The sequence below is a fragment of the Crinia signifera genome, chromosome 6 (genome assembly GCF_055691185.1).
Source record: "Crinia signifera chromosome 6, ASM5569118v1, whole genome shotgun sequence".
In the NCBI taxonomy this organism is placed as follows: domain Eukaryota; kingdom Metazoa; phylum Chordata; class Amphibia; order Anura; family Myobatrachidae; genus Crinia; species Crinia signifera.
In genome coordinates, this window is record NC_139222.1 from 88,083,442 (window position 1) to 88,104,615 (window position 21,174).

Genomic DNA, 21,174 nt, shown 5'->3' on the forward strand with positions numbered 1-21,174 from the left:
GATACAAATGACACAGACACCCGTAGAGAGTCCAAAAGCAGCCCGTCCGGAGCAGGAGACTTGAAGATCTGGGATGTAATGCCTCTTGCAGCTGTTCACCTCGACTGGAACCATTTAGTACACTCAACGCGTTTCGAATGACTTCTTCTTCAGGAGTGTTCAATGGTAGGGCATTCAAACCCTGTATTTATAGTCCCACAATCTGCAGATACACCGGTTTGGAATCCCGTCTGATTTACACAGGCAGGATGTCCGGATGTAATAACCGGAAACAAGATGGCCGTGCGTGTCACGGTCGCTGGTTACGCTGGAACGCGGAAGTAATAATGCGTGTCAATGACGCTAAGGGACACGGAAATGAATTTCCTTGGTTAACATCACTCGCAATATCGAATTCTTTCAGCTGCGCATTAACTACTTTAATCCTGCGCCGTTTTAAATGCTACGTCCATCTTGTCTCAGGTATAAATGAAATTTACAGAGAAACCTCTCTCAATATCTACAAAAAAGGGGGAATAAAAGTTAGTTCGCGTTGATCGTGGGGTGGCGTCAACTACTTTTGGGGGGACATTTCAGTGTTCAGCTGTGTTTTTTGGGTTTTCTGGCCCATTTCCCATTGTTCCCTATGATGATTTGGGTCAATTGAGCCATTTAACATTGATTCCTATGGGAAATCGGGGGCATCGCGGCTAAATTGAGGTATTTAACATTGTTCCCTATGGGAAAATCGCGGGCGGGCGATTTTTCCTCACGATGCCCACGATCAAGATCTTTGTGGCCGTGCTAGGAAACAAGTACCTATTTGAGACCCTTTTCTAGGACTGATATCTCAGCCACTTGCAGTTGATGATCACTGAGGTTAAAAATCTTAATTTTACCTTTGTCCCCGTCCTCCTTTTGTTTTTTATCTTTTTTGTCGTCATTTTTCTTCTTTTTTGGGTTTGGTTTTCTTACCTGTCCTTTTTTTACATAAGTTATCTCAGTCTGAATGTGTCTCTCCGCCTGGATAAAAAAGTGGGTGGGGGTTGATGTTCATTTCTAAGTGGGCCGAACCTATTAGGATGTTCCCACCTCAGGTCTTTATTCTCCCAGTCTTTATTCCTCCCATTGGGCCTATCATCCCTTCTATAATGGGGTTGCTGTTCTTCTCTGCCTCTATCTCTTTCCCCTCTGTTACCCCAGCTCGGGTTTTGGTGTTGCCACCTTGGGCGAAAATGTCTATTGATAGGTGGAGATTCTTCCTTTCTGTCTCTTGTCCTATCTTCGCCTCTATGGTTTGTCCAATTTCTTCTATGTGGAGGGATCCATTTTCTACTTTTATACATAGTGTTATTTCCCTGCTCCTCTGTTTTAGATTTTTTTGGATTCTTTCTCCCTCTCTGCGGTGTGGGGTTAGATTCAACAGGATCCTTCTCTTTACTGGTCAGACTTTGTGTCAAGTCACATCTGAAAGACACAAGAGATGTACTCAATGTTCTCAAAACGGTGGAGTGGCAAGACGGCAATATATTGGTGACAGCTGACGTAAAGTCACTTTATACTATAATTTCCCACCAGAAAGCACTTTATGTCAGCAGTTTGGATATTCCTTTACAAGAGTTTTTACTGGAAGGAGTGCGTTTTATTTTAGAGAATAACTATTTCTCGTTTAATGGCAGCTTTTATCTCCAGAATGTGGGCACCGTGATGGGCACCAGGTTCGCCCCTAGTTACGCTAATTTGTTTATGGGCCAGTGGGAAGAGGAAAAAATTTGGAACCACGGCCCTCAGGGGGCGAACCTGGTGCTATGGAGACGCTAAATCGACGATGTCATTTTTATATGGAGAGGAGGGGAGGAACTTTTAAAGATATTTTTAAATTATCTGAACACTAATGATCTTAATATTGAATTTACGTTCGATTTTAGTACTAAAGAGATCAATTTTCTGGACATCTCCGTATACATAGAGGAAAATCAAATAAAAACAAAAAATTACAGTAAACCCACCTATTCAAGTGCCTATATTCAGGCCAACAGTTGTCACCATCCCGATTGGCTTAAATCAATCCCAGAAGGTCAATTCAGACGTCTAAGACGAAACTGTACAGAGGTTGATACATATAAAGTGCAAGCAATTGCCATGGAGAATAACTTTACGTCATCGGGATATGAGGAAGAAAAAATTGGTATGATAAAGAACAAAATTATAGAGATGACAGAAATAGTATTTTGGAACCGACAATAAAAGAGAATGATAATTCCTCATCTAAATTCGAGTGGGCATTTGTGACTACGAGGAAAAAAAATGGCGAAAAAAAATTAATAAAAATAAAAATGTATTTTTATAAAAAAAAATTCCCCATTTTTTTTCCTTGTTTTATTCAAAAATAATTTTTGCATATATTATTGTGTTTGAATAATGATTTGTAAAATAAGAGTATTTATACTCTAAAAAACATATCTCGCTCTATTATAATAGATATTTCTAATGACTAATTTTAATGTGTATTTTATACATGTTATATGTTATGTGTAGTAAGTGTTATATGTGAAAATCCCCACCGGAAATCAATACCCACTGGTGACCCATCTAAATAATTATAAGTGAACGCAATGAACTTTCTTTATCTCTACCCGTCATGCAGAAAACGAAGCCTTAAGAATCAGCGATATAAACATCCAGTTGCCTAGACAACGAGAGAGATATGGCTATTATCCGCCGACTCTGAGGCGTGACACGCAAATCGCGGTTCAAATTGAGGCTTATCACGCAAGCACGGCTGACAACAGCTACGTTCAGCCGGAAGTAGCCCCGGCGTGAGAGACGGCACGAGAGAGAGGCTTGGTGCGCATAGCGGGAGCATGCGCAGTTGGTCTAAATCCACCATAAAAGGCGGAAGCGATTGATTGGGTTTAAACACTCCTGAGGAAGCCGCTGAAAAGTATCTTTAGGCGGAGAAACGCGTTGAGGAACAGAGGGGACGTTTTCTGGCTACCACTAGACACCACCAACGATCAAATCTCGGATATGACCGTGTAATTGGATAGAACCACCGGTCGGAGAAGCATCGCGGTATCTACAGCCCCATACACCCCATCACTGCTCCTGAGCTTTAAAGAACCATAAGTATATTCTAAAATCTTGTATGTGCACAACAAGTGAGAGCACTGATTACTTGAATATATCTGCTAAAAAGCCACAAAAGTCTTAAATATGGACTAACCAACTATATGTTGTGAGTCTTGTTTGTCTATTGTTGGCCACAATATTGTTATATTTTATATTTTAATTAAAAATTATTTTCTATTTGTTCAGTACAGCGCTGCTCCATATTCTTTTTTTTCTGCTTGGTCCTATTATAAGGGGTTTAGGTAATCCCCCTTTTTTGGTGCAGCTGCAGTTCAGAATAATTTAATCAGCGCTCAATATCACCTTGTTTGCCAGTTTGTTGCGCATAAGTGAGCACCTTAGGAATATTAGGAAAGGGTTAACGGTTCATGCACTCTCTGAACATTTTAGAGTGCACCACAAATGCAATACAAAAGATATCACAAGTTTTTGTGGGTTAAGACAAGTTAAAGAGAACTGGAGACAGAAAGGTTTAGCCAGACAGTTGGCCCGGGCAGAGATGCAGACAATCTATGACCTAAATACACTGGTGCCCGGAGGTCTGAACTCTGACTTTGAAATTAAGTGGTTCTTGTGAGATATAATTATGTTTTTGAAATAATGCCCTTTTCAAAACAGTGCCCTTTTTTAAAAAAATATTTGTTTTTTTAAATAATGTATTTTAAAATATTTTAATAAGTTGTCTAAATTTAATGGATTGTAGGTTTTTGTTTAACCCATGTTTTATTTATATCTATAGATAAATTTGAGCATACGGAACAGAGGGATAAAACATGGTGCCCCTGTTGCCTGGTTACCATGAAACTATCTGATAATAGGAGGAGAGTGAAGTCGCGGCATTACAGAAGGAATCCTGGGAGCTGTAGTCATTACATGCCGTACCGGAAGTTACGTTACGGCACTACGCAAAGCATAACAACAGCCCACACTACAGAAGGGATCCTAATGTTTGCCGGACCGGAAGTGACGTGATGATGCACCCGGCGCTCTGCTGCGTCAGAACGCCAGGGTTGCTATAGATACCCTGCAAGCCGGCAGCGGCGAACAGGAAGTCCCGCGGGTTTGGCAAAGGACTATGGGACATGTAGTTCTCATGGATTAATTAGAGTCCGGCCAAAACGCGGGAAGAGACTTGCTATTTAAAGGGCTCATATACAGTGATGCAGGACACCTTGAAAAAGTCCTCTACGGAGGAAGAAACGCGTTGGTGGACTGTGTATGAGGCAGGCGAGGAGACTGCAGGACCAGGATCACTACACTACAAGCGCCCAGCTGATATGCCCTGGGGGGACTGTATCTAAGCGCATGTGGAACTGGTGAGAACTCAGTTCCCACAAGATCCGGTAATCCTTCAACCTTTGCCTTGTTTTGGATGCACATGCACTTTACTCTCAGTGCTGATTATTCTGGATGAAATTTTTAATCATTGTTGTGTCTATATTATATGTTTTTATGGCTGTTATTTAATGATATGCACTAGTGATTGACATACTTCACTATCCAGCTTCATTTATTTATTTGTATGTGCTGAATGGCTTGGAGACAGCGCAGAACATAGGTTTATTTGAGGAACCTTAGTGGAAAGTGCACTAAATAGTCAGCTGAATGCGCAACAGACCCGTTCTCTGATCCCTGTTCACACGGTTTATTGCAGTTTCAATACAGTTTTTGTACCTTTCAGATTCAACCCGTTTCACCCATAGAAAGCCATACAATGTCATTTTAAATGTTTATTTCCTGCTTGTGGGCGGGGATCATGCAGGGAGATAACCCTTGTGTGGTTATCATTTGTAGCAAATACTGTTTCTGAGCTGTTCAGACTGCAGGGGAAATGGCTCAGAAACGTGTAGGATCCTGCTTTTAACAAGATTCAAAATACCGGTATTCTGTAACCGTTAAATTGACAATGGAGCTTTCACACTGCAGCTGTTCCCGTTTTAAAAGGGTAAAAAAACTGCAATATACCGTGTTAAATCTGCAATGTTAAAGGGGTATAGGTGAACCCCTTTGCCTTGCCTCCCCTGTCTCACACCATATTGTGGTGTTTTTACCTCATTTCTACTTTAAACCTGGCCATTGTCTTTTACTCCCCTCACTGTTTCTTTTGCTTACCCCCACCACCCTTATAGTGATTATGGGGGGGGGGGGGGGGGGGGTGTTAAAATTTTTGCTATGGGGCCCATAAAGTCCTAGTTACGCCCCTGTGCTCAGCAATATATTGCTCAGTGTTCCTTATCATTCCACGGGTGCCCGCATGTGTCCCATATCAGTCCAGGGGTGCCCACATGTGTGACGTATAATTCCATGGGTGCCCCCATGTGTCCCTTATCAGTCCAGGGGTGCCCGCTTGTGTGCCTTATAATTCCAGGTTTACCCTATGTGTCCCGTATCAGTCCAGGGGCGCCCGCATGTGTCCCGTATCAGTCCAAGGGTGCCCACATGTATGCCGTATAATACCATGGGTGCCCCCATGTGTGCCGTATCAGTCCAGGGGTGCCCACATGTGTCCCGTATCAGTCCAGGGGTGCCCGCATCTGTGCCGTATAATTCCATGGGTGCCCCCATGTGTCCCGTATCAGTCAAGGGGTGCCTGCATGTGTGCCGTATAATTCCAGGTGTGCCCCTATGTGTCCCGTATCAGTCCAGAGGTGTCTGGATGTGTCCTGTATCAGTCCAGGGGTGCCCACATGTGTGGCGTATAATACCATGGGTGCCCCCAGGTGTCCCGTATCAGTCCAGTGGTGCCTGAATGTGTCCTGTATCAGTCCAGGGGTGCCAGCATGTGTGCTGTATAATTTGAGGTGTGCCCCATGTGTCCCGTATCAGTCCAGGGGTGCCCTCATGTGTCCCATATCAGTCCAGGGGTGCCCACATGTGTGCCGTATAATACCATGGGTGCCCCCATGTGTACCGTATCAGTCCAGGGGTGCCTGCATGTGTGCCACATAATTCCAGGTGTGCCCCCATGTGTCCTGTGACAGCTATTCCACAGGGTCTGACCAGACATATGCGAACTATGTTCACTCATGTGCACGAGAGGATAAACAGGATCCAAATGGATCAGATATCAGTGATCTTTGGCATTATCTAGACCTGGGGTTCTCAAACTCGGTCCTCAGGACCCCACACGGTTTGATGTCATAACAATTGTTAGGCATGCGACCAACTGTGCTAATATTGGCATAGGGTTCCACACTGAATCAGGTACGTATTTGGGTTAATTATATAGACTGTTCCCCTCTAGATTCTTTATTAAGCGATCTACAAAATAAATCCATGTTATATACAATATTTTATGCCTAGAGGTGTAGAAGATAGTGTTGGAGGGACAGGTACTGAGCAGGTGTTTTCCTCCTCCATGGCCCACTATGCTCGTACATAGAAACATAACTGAAGTAAATGGTGCCTTTACTGTCAGCCATAGGTTTAGTTATGTGGTGGTGCACATTTGTGCTTCTGATTGTTTACATGTTTTATTATTGGCAGCCACTAGCACTGGTTTTCGTTGTGTCTATCCCAGGGTACCTTAGCACACAGTTTGGGAACCTCTACACTAGAGTACAATGCATGCAGGCAGAGTGTAATCTGGTATTTGCCATCATATCACCACAGCATTACTGTAAAGCACAACAGAACACACTGGTGCGATAGAAGTAAATGGTGATAATATATAATGCACCACTTAGCTACTACATGAGAAGGAAGTGGAATGGGCGGTCCGAACTGCACACTGGTTAATGGGCTTTTCAGATTTCAGCACCTGCAGCCAGTACCTCTCATGGGGGGTAATTCAGACCTGCTTGCGAATCGAATGATTTTTCCTCTGTCCGTAATGAAAAGTAAACCAGGATGTACTTTTCATTTGAGCGCTTCCCGGGGGATTAGGGGAGGGTGCTGACATCATGTGGTGTCAGCTGTCCCCCCTGAGCAGGCAGGGGCATGCCTGTGTTCTGATTGGACCATCCAACGTTTCTAAGGACGTGCTTAATGTGTATGTGGGCACACCCAAAAAACGCAGCGTGCCCACTCTGGAACACCCCCTGCCTCTCAATCAGGCAGCGAGCACCCTGGTATATGCACAGACCCCCATCATCAGGGACGGGAAGGAATGTGGACCTGTGTGAACTGGTCTGAATTTGCCCCTTGGATTGCTCACCCTTTCCTAGTAACTATATAAGTAAAGATTACATATACTCATCTCACTCTGTTTCCTGCAGCAGATCCTGTCATAAACTCGGATTGGAAGGAAGAGAAGGTCACATTTGCACACTGGACTCATACCCTTGTCATAGGGTCTACATGAAAGCTGTTCTTGTTCTCTGTACCTGACAGGATCATATTTTAGCCTCCTTAGCTGAATGTTACAGGCTGAGTCACACAGGTCTTTTCCTCCTTGCAGAACTGGCAAGCCTGTGGTACTAATATGGAGTGATTACAGTTCCTATGACTAGTATGGGCTGTAGAAGCAAGGTGCAGCCTGGGTAATTAGGACAACCATTCTTTCTTCTCCGTTCCAGTTTACCCTCTCAGTATGTTATTTATTTACAAATCTATTTATTAGAAGTTACATGGAGAGTAAACGTTGTACATTCATCAACAAAGTGGGTTACTGACTTGGTTGTTTAGAGTACATTGTGTCATTTTCAACAATATATAAGTAAGAACTGTAACATATGACAACCTAAATGGACAGGCTTTCACAGTGGTGAGGCAGAAACAACCTGGACCTAAACCCAATCAAAACAGTTGAGATGATAGTAGACTTCAGGAGAAAACCAAATGTCAAGGTCCCACAGGTAATTTCCAACAGAGTGGTGTCGTGGGTAGAGACCTTCAAATTCCTTGGGACAAAAATCTCTCGCAACCTCAGATGGGAGCCCAACATATCTTTCATTGTCAAAAAGGCCCAACAGCGACTGTTCTTCCTGAGGCAACTGAAAAAATTCAACATTCCGCAGGAGCTGCTGTGGTTTTTTTACACTGCTATCGGGGAGTCCGTTCTATGCTCCTCTATTACAATCTGGTATGGAGGGGCCAATAAATCTGGCAAACAAAGCCTATAAAGAGGTGAGGACAGCAGAGAAGATGATTGGGACGGACCTCCCCCCTGTAAGGGAACAATATTTAAGCAGGGTAAAGAAGCGAGCTAAGAAGATCGTGGCAGACAAACTCCACCCTGGCCATAACTTGTTTGTATTCTCCTATCAGGTAGATGCTTCAGGTCCATCCCTGCCAAGTCGTCAAAAACCACAAAAAGCTTCTTCCCGACAGCTATTCAACTATTGAACAATATACTCTAAGATACTCCTAATCTAAACACCTGACAGCTCTATCTAACCTTGCAAATCATAACATGTGAATTGTCATTTGTATGCACCACTGATGCAATGTACAGTATGTATATCCTTTCATCCCTCTTGTACCATTCTTGAAGCTGCACTGTATCCACAAAGAAATCCTAGTGTACGAAAGTATACATGGACAATAAAGTGATTCTGATTCTGAATAAACCTGAAATAAAAGCATCTTACATTGTAGCTTCTGTTTCTGGGTCGCCTTTGTCATGTGACTTATAGCTGGGTTGTTAAATCAGGAGAATTGTCGGTTCTTGTGTATTATGTGGACGCCCGATTTTATCATTGCATGCCACTACTTAAGGCATGCGATGCGATTTTTCATTGTAAAGACCAGATTTTTAATTGTATAGTCACCCATGGGTGATTTCATACCCCCACTATCCAACTACGCATGGAGTTGATTTTATATAGTGTGGCGAGCGCAGCGAGCCACCGAGCCCGAAGCGTGGCGAGCGGACGCGGATTACTTTACATGTATTCTGCGTCCGCTGGCCACGCTTCAGGCTCGGTGGCTCGCTGCGCTCGCCACACTATATAAAATAAACTCAGTGCATAGTTGGATAGTGGGGGTATGAAATCAGCCATGGGTGACTATACAATAAAAAATTGGGTCTTTACAATGAAAAATTGCATCGCATGAATTGTATGCCACTATATTGCATGTGATGTGATGCGATGCAATGAAAAAATCGGGCGCCCAGATATTACATAAGTACCGAACTGTCTTAGAATACAAATAATAGGCATCTTATACAAGGATTCTGCAAGGTGTGTAGATCACAGGGTCAACAGTAATTCCGTCAACAGTGTCTAGATTGACCCCAAAACATCAACATGCACATGTTGACATGGCAAAAGGTCGACACATCATAAGATGATCATGGAAATGGTTGCCATGCTTTGGACTAGGTGCCATGCTCAGTGGTAGGCCAAATGAATGGCGAAGTATGAAAAAGTTCCAAAAATAAGTTGTCAAAAACTCATGTTGACCTTTTCGTGTGCCGACAATTGCCATGTCAACCTTTTGTCAACCTTTTGTCCACGTTGAAAAAACAGTGGTCGACTTACTGACTGTTAAGTTAATACATGTCAACCGAGTCAGGATGCCTCTTCAAGAATATAGTTTAAAGTAGGATCTACAGGTTTCTTTTGTATATAAAGAGGGTATATACTGTATAGGGAAAAATAAAAGCACACACTTGGGCGGCACGCTTGGATATTGCAAATGAAAATGAAAATATATTCTTTATTATATAATGTTAAAATATTTCCAAATTAAGGATATTCAATCCAGAACAACAAGACAAATAACAAAAAGCAATTGTTACAAGAATGTAAAGTAAGCGTACCTTTGTATAATTTGACTTATCAGTAATCATGTATCAAAAGAGTAGGAAAATATACATGTTAAGCATTATAATAATTAGCCTGCCGTATATTACATACATTTCAAGAAATACACAGAAAAATGTACAAATATTCTGTGCATATGAACACACTTTCAATAATCCTAGACCGTGCTACTAGTATTGTGTATCACGTATTGCAGCAGCTGTTCTTTATAAGGAGAGCTTAAATCCCATATCAGTGTGTCAGACTGTCATATCTTATTAGTTAGCGATGCCTTATGAAACAGCCAATGGAGGAGACATATAAAGGCAAAATCAATTATGTGTTCCACAGGGGGAATCTCATATGTGTAATGGATACAGATACACGGTTTCAGAGATATTGCCTTAATGTTGCAAGTTTGAGTCTCTTGCTATACAGTAGCTACTAATTCATAAAGAGGGTATGTAATGGAGCCCATACATTTGTGCGATTGTATGTGATGCGATATCAAGCTTTGATTTCCTTGAAGCTTCCCATGCGAAAAATCGCATATGAAGTGCTTTTTTCCACATTCCATGTGCATACAATCATGCGATAAATCCCATGCCCTATGTGACCTGAAATCAGGTGATGGAATGAGGGCTAGGGTAATTGCCCTCATTCAGCATAAAAGTACATTGGTGGGGCAGGGTGCAGCCAGCATAATCATACATTGGTAGGGCAGGGTGCAGCCAGCATTATAATACATTGATGGGGCAGGGGGCAGCCAACATAACAGTACATTGGTGGGGCAAGGTGCAGCCAGTATAACAGTACATTGGTGGGGCAGGGTGCAGCCAGCATAATAATACATTGGTGGGGCAGGGTGCAGCCAGCATAATAATACATTGGTAAGGCAGGGTGCAGCCAACATAATAATACGTTGGTAGGTCAGGGTGCAGCCAGCATAACAGTACATTGGTGGGGCATGGTGCAGCCAGCATAAGAATATATTGGTGGGGCAGGGTGCAGCCAGCATAACAGTACATTGGTAGGGAAGGGTGTAGCCAGCATAACAGTACATTGGTGGGGCATGGTGCAGCCAGCATAATAATACATTGGTGGGGCAGGGTGCGGTCAGCATAATAGTACAATGGTGGGGCAGGGTGCGGCCAGCATAACAGTACATTGGTAGGGCAGGGTGCAGCCAGCATAACAGTACATTGGTGGGGCAGGGTGCAGCCAGCATAACAGTACATTGGTGGGGCAGGGTGCAGCCAGCATAATAATACATTGGTGGGGCAGGGTGCGGTCAGCATATATATTGATGGGCAGTGTGGAGCCATAATCACACATTGGTGGGGCAGGGTGTAGGCAGTGGGGTAGCCTACATACCTTGTATATACCAGAGAGCAGATCTGTTAGCATTTGTCTGTCCAGCTTTTTCTGGGATGGGAGTGTACAGGAAATTATGTCAAAACACCACAGATCACACATTGCATTCGTGGTAAATTGCATGTGTTAAAACCCCACCTTCGATTGCACATAGGTTCATTAAATATTATGTGCAGCAAATAATATCCTGAGATGTGAGATTTGATCAACTTGCCATGCATTGAGGTGGGTGACACATGCAACTGGTGTGCAATGCATTCAATTTGTCACTGCAATTTATCGAAATTGTATGATTGTACACTCACAAGTGTATGGGCACCATACCAGTTTAAAATGAGTAACAATCTATAAAAAAGACCTGTATGCACAAAGATATTTTCTTATATAAATAGGGGGAAGTATAAGAGAAATCATTTCTCATGCATTATACTGTACAGGGCCGGACTGGTCATCTGGCACTTCTGGCAAATGCCAGAATCGCCGATGGCCTTGTGGGCCGATTTCGTGCTGCCAGTTTGTATAAGATTCAGCAGCAGCACTGAGGTGACTGCCTCCTGGGTGTCACTGTGCTCAGTGCCACTGCGCGTCATTTGCATATGACGTCCATTAGCGTGCGCAGGGGACCGGCCGCATGTGTGGAGTCTCCTCCTTCTGGGATGCTCCACCCTCCCGCCCTGATTGACATAAACACCCCGTGTGACCCGCCGTGCGTGATGTTCCGCCAGGAAGGAGGCAGCGGAGGAGTGCTGCTGACCGAGGGAAACAGCTTGGGCTAATCTCCAGCGCCACGTGATAACTACAGCCTCAATATAAAAACAGCCTGCTGTCGGGACCCGCCTGCCACCCCTCGTGGGAGCCCGGGGCCGCACACACCACCATGAGCCAGGCCCCGCCTGTCATCCCTCGTGGGAGCCCAGGGCCACACATACTGCAGTGAGCCAGCCAGGACAGGGTGACATTTAAAGTATTTGGGGCGAGCTGATCTGCCTTTCAGTGGACTGCTGCGTTGACATGAAGTTGGAGCCGGCCAGACAGCAGCATGCTCCTTCCCTCCTCCCCAGGCAGCTATAGCACATCTTCGTTTTGCATGCCTTTAACGTCTATGACTAGGCTTGGCAGCGCCTCACAGGATCAAACACAGCGAGTTGCCCTGGTATAAATTGCTAGGCAGCTGCTATGATATGTGAAAAGCACCTTGGCTGGCTGCAGCGCCTCTACACTGCCGACTCTGCATCCTGCCCCTGCTAAGAACAAGGAGAGAACTCAGCAGTGACCGTCCCAGCACAGAGGAACAACTACCAGCCTACTACTCAGATGAAAAAATTAGGTTAATAGTGTGTGTGGCATCATGAACTAAGCATACAGTATATACATGGGTGTAAAATTGTTGGGGATGTGGGTGCTAGGCATATATGTATTTAAGGGGTATGTGTGTGCAGCAAATAGGCATAAGTATATAAGGGAGGTGATAGTCATACATTATATAGTGTGTCTGTGTGTGGAGGAGGTATATATATATATATATATATATATATATATATATATATATATATATACTGTGTGTATATATATATATATATATATATTCTTCCGTCTCACTCACTTTCCCCTCTCACCCCCCCCCTTTCCATCACCCCTCTCTCCCACCCACTGTCCCCTCTCTCTTTCCCAACTATGACACTTCGGGGGAAATTTACTAAAGGAAATTTGTAAAAAAATAGGTGTATTTGTATCCAGAAAAACACTTATTTTTTACATTTACTATCCCGAAAATACGGCAATTCGTAGTCGTATTGATGTGCTATCAATACAAATATGAATTGCCGTATTTTCGGGATAGTAAATGTCAAAAATAAGTGTATTTCTGTATACAAATACACCTATTTTTTACAAATTTCCTTTAGTAAATTTCCCCCTTCATCTCTCTTCTCCTTGTCAATCACTTTTTTCTCTCTCCCTCTCTATACATCTCCCTGTCATATAACTGCTGAGCCCAGTGTAATGCCTCCTTTTTGTGAGGCCACACCTCCTTTCCATTAGGCCATGCCCCTTTTGCAAGGGTCCCGTTTGCTTCAAGTGGGCCTGTGTGCTCAAAATGCCAGGGCCGATTTCTGGTCCCAGTCCGGCCCTGATACTGTATACCACAGGTCTTCAACCTGTGGCCCTCCAGATGTTGTGGAACTACATGTCCCAGCATACCCTGACAGTTTTGGCATGCTCTTGTAGGAAAAAATGTGGCAATGCATGCTGGGACATGTAGTTTCACAACATCTGGAGGGCCACAGGTAGAAGACCCATGCAGTGTATACATAATCAGCGGTAACCAGAATAAAGCAGGTGTTAAGGAAGAAGGTGACAGAGCTCCACAAATATAAGACTGGTGTTCTGCTGCTGCTTGCTGTCAAGAACAAGTGAGCGGGTTCAAACAGGTTAATTTGTACGTAGGGATTGGAAGGAAGAGAAGGTTACATTTGCACACTGGACTCATACCCGCTTTGTCATAGGGTCTACATGAAAGCTGTTCTTGTTCTCTGTACCTGACAGGATCATATTTTAGCCTCCTTAGCTGAATGTTACAGGCTGAGTCACACAGGTCTTTTCCTCCTTGCGGAACTGGCAAGCCTGTGGCACTAATAGGGAGTGATTACAGTTCCTATGACTAGTATGGGCTGTAGAAGCAAGGTGCAGCCTGGGTAATTAGGACAACCATTCTTTCTTCTCCGTTCCCGTTTACCCTCTCAGTATGTTATTTATTTACAAATCTATTTATTAGAAGTTACATGGAGAGTAAACGTTGTACATTCATAACAAAGTGGGTTACTGACTTGGTTCTTTAGAGTACATTGTGTCATTTTTAACAATATATAAGTAAGAACTGTAACAGATGACAACCTAAATGAACCTGAAATAAAAACATCTTACATTGTAGCTTCTGTTTCTGGGTCGCCTTTATCATGTGACTTATACCTGGGTCGTTGGATTAGATTGGATTTTTCTTTTAGAATGCAAATAATAGGCATTTTATACAAGGATTCTGCACAGGGTGTAGATCATAGGGTCAACAGTAATTACATCAACAGTGCGGATGGTGTCAAAATCCCGGCGGTCGGAATCCCAGCGGTCAAAATCCCGACGCTGTAATCCCGACCGCCGAAATCCCGACAATTCCTCCCTCTATGGGTGTCCACGACACCCATAGAGGGAGTATAAAATAGAGTAGCGAGCGTAGCGAGGCACCGTGCCCACTGCGTGGCAAGCACAGCGAGCCCGCAAGGGGAGGCGATCCACGGCCCCCCTTGTCGGGATTTGGGCAGTTGGGATTCCGGCATCGGTATTTTGACCGCCGGGATTCCGACCGCCGGGATTCCGACCACCGGGATTTAGTACTGAATCCCAACAGTGTCTAGGTCAGGGGTAGCCAACTCACAAGAATCTAGCCAGAATCACAAGTGAAGTATTTAGCTCCTGTATACCTGTGAGGTGAGCTGGAAAATGTAAACTGTTGGTAGCTCTCGAGGACTGGAGTTGGCTACCCCTGATCTAGGTTAACCCAAAACATCAACATGCACATGTTGACATAGCAAATAGGTCGACACGTCATAAGGTCATCATGGACCAGGTTCCCCGTACCGTGGTAGGCCACGTGAATGGTAAAGTATGAAAAAGTACAAAAAATAAGTTGTCAAAAACTCACGTGGACCTTTTCATGTGCCGACAATTAACATGTCAACCTTTTGTCCAGGTTGACCTAATCCATGTAAATAAACAGTGGTTGACCTATTGACTGTTGTACTAATACATGTCATCCCATAGTCAGGATGCCTATTCAAGAATGTAGTTTAAAATAGGATCTACGGGTTTCTTTTGTATATGAAGAGGGTTTCAGGAAAAGGGGGAAAGGACTGTTTGAGGGGAACGCACTGATTATTATTATTATTATTAAAACTTAACTTTTATTAATATTATCTTAATATTCCCTCTTTTCTATGTGGGAATGAGTACGAACAGTGAAAAATAGAGGTAAAATCACAAACAACAACAAAAAAACCATATACACGTATAATGTGCTCAAAGAAAGAAATCGGTGTGTTAAAATTACACAGATGTCAATCTGAAAAATGTCTGCCCAATATAGCTGACAATGTTGACAATATAAGTGATCCTGTTCGGTTGTGCTAGTTGACAAATCTGTTCCTAAACAGTGAAACACATGTGTTATCATGTGTCTAATCTGAAATGTTCGTTAACTTAAATATTTTAATGTTGATTACGATGCTTTACTAATTACGCCTTTAGGTTATAGGATAGTATTAACTATGCCCATAAACCATAGTTACCTACCCTCGTGCATTCTGCAGGAGACTCACTGAAATAGCAGCAAACTCCCTCTCTCCCTCATTAGTCTAGCAATCTCCCTCATTTCACCTACAGTAGCCCACATTACACTGTTACATTTTTGAGGAAAAAGTGAACGAGAGATAGATAAATTTACATTGTATCACCAGCACCATTGCCCTGCACATAACCAAGTACAGTAGCTCTTACTAACTGCTTTGGGGCTCATCTACATTTGTATCTAAGTAATTTTATATTACACTCCCACGCTTCTAGGTGCCATGTTCACAAACTCTTTACAATATCTCCATATTTGGAACTAGACATGCCCTTTGGGAGTAGCATGACATGCCCCCTGAATGGGGCGCTTTTCAAAATTCTACTACCAACTATAATCGCCCTGAAACTAGCTCTGCACATGTTACATCAGCCCCACCTGCAATGCATATGGTTTTGTCCATTAGAGAGTGTTTGTGCCTTTGCAAGTGAACTAGAATAACCCCCATGTGTGCATAGTAGTTGAGTAGTAGCAAACACTGTAGTATAACATCAATTAAAATTGAAATCCAGATTGGTGCATATACAGTAAGATAAGGTTATATAGAAAGTAACAAAATAAAAACAATTACAACAAAGGACCAGAAGATGGCAGCAAATATCCATTTGATATAATTAATTACTAAGAGATTATTTATTTATTAACAGTTTCTTATATAGCGCAGCATATTCCGTTGCGCTTTACAATAGATTATACCAATTATTTAAATATATAATCTGAATTGGCAATTGGATATTTTGGGATATATTTCTCTCATGATCAGTACATGACTGAACTTACTTGTAAAGTTGTGACCTAGGATATTCTCAGAATTCTAATGATTATTTTGATTATACTGCACCTGTAAGAAGGGATACTAGACTCACACAAAATACATGGTACAGTATATAACAACTAGCACAACCGAACAGGATCACTTATATTGTCAACATTGTCAGCTATATTGGACAGACATTTTTCAGATAGACATCTGTGTAATTTTAACACACCAATTTCTTTCTTTGAGCACATTATATGTGTATATGTTTTGTTGTTGTTTGTGACTACCTCTATTTTTCACTGTTCATATTTATTCCCACATAGAAAAACAGGGAATATTAATATAATATTAATAAAAGTTACATTTTAATAATAATCAGTCCTTTTCCCCCTTTTCCTGAAATACTGTTTAATCTTGACTGATGGGAACGGCACCCCCACTATCAATTTATGAAATTTGGAGTCCTTTCTCTTGTTGTTGGTGTGCAGATACATAGGGCGTTATTCAATTGTTTTTTACCAGCATTTTAGCTCGCAATCCCCGAGGAGTGGTGAGCTGAATGTGTGAATGAATTGCTAAACCTGACCATAATGAGCACATTATGCACAAAAAAATTGATCAATTGAATTTTGCCCCATGATCTCCCATTATTTTAGACCGGGAGATCGGGTGCGAGATAACAATTGAATACCACCCATAGTATGCGCCCCAAAGGGGCAAACCAGTATGTATATGAAGAGGGACCTGAAGCTAAGTTGGCCAGATACCAGGCGCATGTTCTCCCATATTGCATGTATGAAACAAAAGCGTGTATATTCTGTACTCAGAGCTGTGGGCATTTCTGTTTGCCCACCTCCTATCCATATGGTTTAGTACAAGTCACCATAATCAGTGTATGCTTGCACCATCCCTATTCCAATTATAGAAGATCTATTTAAGCAAATGGCTAGCTCTGCAGCGCCTACAGTAGTGCTGACATTCCTTCATTGAACCTGCGTACATGAGATCATGCTGTTACAGCCCAGTCATGTCTCTCCAGTTATAAGTTATAGAGGGCAGTGGGTGTCCCTGTACCGCACACACTAATTCTAAACATTATGACAGATGTCACCATGCTGAGACTTATAGTTCCACACAGAAAAAAAGAGAAACTGCAGGTGCACAGTAAATACTAAACACAGCTAATCACAATACTCTACAGTATAACAAAGGTACTACCACAGAGTTTGATTCAGAGTTGGACAGTATGCAGTAGCATTATTATTATGTTAATGCATCAGCCATTGGGTATCCTACTGACACACCCACCACCTGCAGCTCTAATCCACAAAGTTGCACCATCAGTGAGACATCGGCTGCACAATCAGACTACTGAGCAACCATAGATACATAGCGGCCAGTGTCAGTAGAACTGTGTCACTATCCCTGATATAAACATGCCCCCAATGCACCCACCTCTAATGGTTATCTCCCTGTCAGTGTCCAGGAATGCCTATGAATCTTCATGCATTTCTGATCTGTGTCCTCCAGTGGTAACCATTGGGATTCATGCACTGCATATGCAGAAGAAAAACATTGTGAGCTTGCACCTGATGTTTTACTAGAGCTAAACTCTGTTAGAGTACCTTGAGGACAGAGTTTGAGAACAACTGCTATAGATGGTCACTTGGAGATTTGTGACTATTACCGCTTTCAGACTGCAAATGCAGGGTCGCACCGGGACTTTGATACGGTTTAGTCCCGGTGCGACCCTGCATGTGCGGTCTGTTCAGATCGCATTAGTGAACCGGCAATATTGCTGGTTCGTTGACGTCATGTGGGGGTACGTCGGCGCATCATCGGGGGTGGAGGCAGAAACCTAGACGAGGTCTTCTTGTGTAGACATTTAAGCATCCATTTCCAACAGGACTGTGGTCATTACTCTGGCCATTTGCTCATTTTTATTTGTTCTCTTCCTCTTTGGTGGAACCGTAAATACGTTAATACTGAAAAGGGAAGAAACAAACAAAAAAATCCATTACAATCTGCAGTGAGCATATATAAAAAAGCAGTGGTGATCGCAAACATCTGCTTGTGGTCTTCCCCCACCTGCACAATAGCTACACTATATAATCTTGCTATTGCGGAGTGCATGTGTGGGGAAGGCCTTTTCAATACCTTGCTGTGGGGCCCACAAAGGGAATGCAGTTATGTGAGAGCAAGTCAGGAGATCGCTGGTCACAATACAAATGGCTAATTCCTGTCCCCTCTAAATTCCAACAGTCAGCATACCGACTAATAGGGATTATTTCCACTCTGGGGTCTACATACAAAGCTATACACTGAGCCTGCAACATGGCGAGTGCAGTGAGCATGCTGATTAACAGGGACTATGGGGGTTATTCTTATTCCCTCGGTCCTCCTTCCATACGCACGGAGGACCGATGTTCCGGGTCTTTCAGTTCGCCGGGTGAACGCACCCTAGACGGCATGCGGAGGGAGGAGAAGGGCAGGGGCGCCGGGCTGCCCCATTACCATATGGGAATGCCCAGCATTCCATGGGCGTTCCCATGAGAACGCTGGTCGTTCTCATGGTAATGAGACAGTGATGCGGGTGCGGGGGTGGGGGCGGACAGCTGACATCACCGGATGTCAGCTGCCCGCCCATATCCGGCTCAGCGTGCATGCGTATGGAAGTGACTTAAAAGTAACTTTTATGTGCGTGTACCTTACACATCTTTCTATGGTCGGCGACCATCAAAAGATGTGGGAGGTTACCCGCGGCATACGAATGGATGTTTATGCTAAACATCCATTCGCAGTCTGTGTGGGCGAACCCGCACTGTGAAGGGTGGGCGGACATTCGGCAGGTGGGGTTTGGGGATTTTGTGAACCTAACAGAATAACCCCTATTTCCACTCATAGGTGTCCACGACACCCATATAGTTGAAAAAAGAACATGTGGCGAGCACAGCCACCAGCATGGCAAGTGCAGCGAACATGCAAGGGGCTCCGTTACATTTGCCCCCTCGCACACATTCTACTCCCTGGGATCCTGGCATTGATATGGTGACCAGCAGTTTCCAAGCCCCAGTCACCCATACCCAACCCCCACAAAGGTCTAGTTACGCCCCTGGCTTCAAACATGTACCCCAATATGTTATGTGTGTTGTTTTTTAATTTTAAACTTCCTGTTCCTGTGCACAGCAGGGTTCTGGGTATTTCCAAGTGCCATGCTTGGCTCCAGCACTCTTCTGCCTCCTCAACATTGCATAAACACTGTCATCATGGCCCCCATGATCTTGCTCACCGGTGTCTGCTGGCTCATCTGCTATTAACATTGGTGACATTGGGCATGTTTCTGAGGCTGGCACGCCGCTGGTGGGTTCTGTCCCACAAGCCTGGCTGCTTTCTCCAGCTGAGAAATTGGATAACAGTCTGACAGGTGTGGTTAATTCTGTTAATCCAAAAACACTGGCACACTGGTCATAGTGTTTCCAATCTAGACATGCAGGACCACTTCTATTTCGATTGTGGCCATGAAACTTCATAAAAAAAATTCCGTAGGGCCCTGTTTTAACCACCTGCTGCTATGTCCTTTTGTACCATGGGAATTCCAATAGCTTCACAATATTTTTGTGCACCACATCGTCTTTCACCGTTCCAGTAATTTGTCTACGTATTTCTTCCTCTCCCCTTATGTTCAGCAATTCCTTCACCTCTTTATTACTCCAAATTGAGGACATGGCTGTAGTGGTAACCTTGTAACGCAGGTGATGTCTGGTGATGGTGAAGTGTGATCATCAGTGTGTTCCGTGTTTCCTGGGCTCTGGCTGCTGAAATCATCACGGAAGACACAGGATTCATCCAATAGGCTGCATTTGCTGATTGTCAGGTTGGATAACCCGGGTAAGGAGCTTTCACACTTCACAGCAACCCGGGTGACTGCCATGTTCATCCCAGGAAAAGTGGCTGTGGTGGTTTCATACTGTAGCTCAACCCAGGATGACATGGCAATAATCTGGGTTACTTTGGTGATCTGAAAGGGGTATAAATTACATTTGAGATTCTGCCGGTCAGACAAGGGATGCAAGATGCGGTGCAGTTGCCAACGTTTAATCAAACAATTTAATATCAACTTTGCACGCTTCACCCCACATAAACACACGCACACACATAAAGGACTTGCCTCTGTGGGAGGAACCAATAAGCCCTACAGAGCCACGCCACGCCACACCACACCACACCACACCACACAGGGAAAAGCTAATAAATAGCCTTTTTTGTGCTCAGTAAACGAGGAGTTAATGCACGCTAACCCACGGATTATGCATAAAATGCAGAACAAATGGGATTTTTTTTATATTTTAAACCCCTGCTGGTGCATTTTCTCCCAAATGTTTGCACGCAGATACTAAATCTGTGAGGAAAAAATCTACCTGTAATTTAACCCAGGAGTAAAGCCCACTGATCATGGCCTGTACAAGGTTTTTCTGCATCCTAGACAAAGCTTATTGATCCCACCACCACCCACACACTAGTACTGATTTTCCAGAACCAACTTTCCAGCAGCTGAGTCGGCCGGCAGCATGGGGCAGGTTGCCGACTCATCCCGGAGGTTTTAATAGTCCCATTGAAATCAACTGCTGATTGGCTGAGAGCCATGACATGCGTCTCTCTCAGCCAATCAGCGGCTGACCATTGATTTGAATGGGAGTTTTGAAATCTCCTGCCCTCCCACCCCTACATCAGCCTGTTCCCCGCTGGCCTCTCTCTATCCAGCTGCCGGAGCAGGGGAAGATTGGTATGGGGGTCCCAGAGAAGCATAATGCTAATGCATGCCAGACTGACTTGACAGGCACAGCAGT

General features: G+C 43.7%; 1 protein-coding gene across 1 annotated transcript in view; it reads left to right on the top strand.

The window, feature by feature from the left end:
• The window catches only part of LOC146007783 (adenosine deaminase-like), a 62,431-nt gene that overhangs the window by 5,421 nt on the left and 35,836 nt on the right, over nt 1-21,174 (top strand). The gene's annotated exons all lie outside the window — the stretch shown is intronic.